The sequence below is a fragment of the Littorina saxatilis genome, linkage group LG5 (assembly GCF_037325665.1).
Source record: "Littorina saxatilis isolate snail1 linkage group LG5, US_GU_Lsax_2.0, whole genome shotgun sequence".
Classification (NCBI taxonomy): domain Eukaryota; kingdom Metazoa; phylum Mollusca; class Gastropoda; order Littorinimorpha; family Littorinidae; genus Littorina; species Littorina saxatilis.
This window is the reverse complement of record NC_090249.1, coordinates 22420875-22423374: the sequence shown is the minus strand read 5'-3', so window position 1 is coordinate 22423374 and position 2500 is coordinate 22420875.

Genomic DNA, 2500 nt, shown 5'->3' with positions numbered 1-2500 from the left:
GGAGAGGTTGAAGAAAGCGTTTTCACCAATACATGAAGGTCTTAGCAATGCTCCTATATGAGTCTTTCAATATTGCATCAAAGTACATTTCTTTTGAACTTTGTGGACTGTAAGAAGTTGACAAGAAAGCCCAAATGAAACGCACTCGGGCCAACAAAAGCAATGGATACTTTTTCGGTACACGTATTTGCAATTTCTTCTTCTTCTTCGTTCATGGGCTTAGACTCCCACATTCACTCATGTTTTTAGCATGAGTGGATTTTTACGTGTATGACCGTTTTTACCCCGCCATTCAGGCAGCATACGCCGATTTCGGGGGAATATTTGCAATTTCAGTCTTCTTCTTCTCGTTCGCTCCTTCTAGACATCCACTCCTGTGGCACGCACGAATGCCGCTGTCTTGAGGGCCGCTAGGTCGCCTAACAGCTCAGTCTCCTGCAGTTTCAGTGAAATTAAGTCATGCACAGGCGCTTGACATCTTGAAAGTTACGTACTGGAGCTTGTTTTATTGCACGAAGTATAATTGTTGCTCCAAAGATCATTCACGTTATATTATGTCCACTAGCTGAAACGTTGTTGCTTAGCCAGTCTAATCGTGTGATGCGCAGAACAATATTTTATGAGGGATGTTGTTATGTGTCGTCACGCGGAACAACGGCATTTTTTTTTCAAATCACCAAAAACTTAATCGTCATTTCGGCAGAATTGCCGAACTATTTCACGACGAGAAAAAGGTGACAAAAAGGTGCTTGTATTTCTTCTCTTGGTGGTGCTGTTGTTGTGTTGTTACACATGTATTAAACAACTAGATGATTACCCGCTTCGCCGGGTACCGGCTTCGCCGGGAAGAAGTAGAGCCGAATACCAGGCTGCGCCTGGGACACGGCTTTGCCGGGTGTACGCCGGCTTCGCCGGCGCACGAAGGAAAGGAGATAAACGCGCAAAACACTGGAGACCTTCTAAAAATAGTAACGTGCAGTGACCTTCTAAAAATAGTTACGGAATGGGAATACCCGCGCGCCATACGAAGGAAGGGAGGTAAACGCTGAAAACACTGGAGAAGATAAGGAAGAGTTACTGGTAGTGGATCCAGACAAAAAAACACAAAATCGGTTCAGCGCTGCGCGCTGAGAGCACGTGTTGAAATATCTCATCGGCCAGGTTGTGTCCCGGGTGTACCTGAATATGGCCACCAAATTTGAAACAGATCCATCGAGCACCTTGGCCGCGCATCGCGAACAGACACACACACAGACACAAGTCGTATATATTTTTAAAAAGTTAAAGAAAAAAAGAAAATCTGAAACGCAATAATTTTTTTTTAAATCAAATGTCATTCAAAGGCTAGAATATCTTTATTTCTGCTTAAAGTAATTTTGTTTGGTTCTATGTTAATCACTAAACGTTAACCGATAACAGAATCTTGTAGCAAAATGTGTAGTTTTACTAATCAGTATACAGTATCCCAAATGCAGAAATGAAAAGGACGGGACTCAGAACTCATCTGTAAAAGGAACATTCGCTGTACTGCAATTAAGAAACTCCTGCAATGATTTGCTCAAAACTGCTCCGAAACTCTGCCAAATAATTAAATGAATTTTGATCAGTGAGCGGTTTGCTTCCCCTAGCTCTCCTGACAGGAGTCCGGACTTCCGATCGTCATCATTATTTATTTAGCTTTCATAGATACCCATTCGTTAAAGCAGGTTAGGATCGTTGTACTGAGGAAGTAGTAAACCTACAAACTAGCTTTCGCATGCAAAGTCCGTGCCATACAGGGCTAAAACGCTTAGTTCAAAAGAAACAAACACAATGACCGTTGCAGAATATCACGGTCTGCAATGACTACCAAACACAGCATTTAGATTTAAAACATTGAACGCACAAACACTAATTTTAAGACTTTCCTCGTGTGTGTTGTCATCTATTCCACTTCCAAAATGAACTCTGTAGTTCTCGGCTCCATTTAAAATATGTATCTCCGGGAATAGCGCACCAAATACTCAGGGTTGAAAGGTAGCACAAAAATTAGAACTCGCACAAAAAAAGGCGTCACAATGAGAATTACAGTCTGGGATTCCTTCTCAAAGCACAGCCGTTTTCAATTGCATTTACTCTGCGCTCAAACGTTTATTTTAAGGTGTTGCTGATGAGTGGTTACATGATTACAACCCATAGCCTAAACTGTATAGCTTTTGATGGGATTTGAGACAGTTTTCTTGTTATATATTATCCATTTACCAACGATCAATATGTTGGTCTAGTTGTGAGCCGAAATCATTCTTGCCTTAACATGTTTTTGCTTAAACGTCTACGTTGGAAGAGTAGCCTTTCTTTATAGGCATGGTTTCTTTGAATGCTCCAACATTAATCTTTCAATGCTCCAACATTAATCTTTCAATCATGTATCAACGCACATTTCTGTGAACCTTTGTGTGGATTCGCTTCACGGTCGGTTAAATTTGACAAGAAAGTCCTAATAAAGAACTCCCGGGCACTG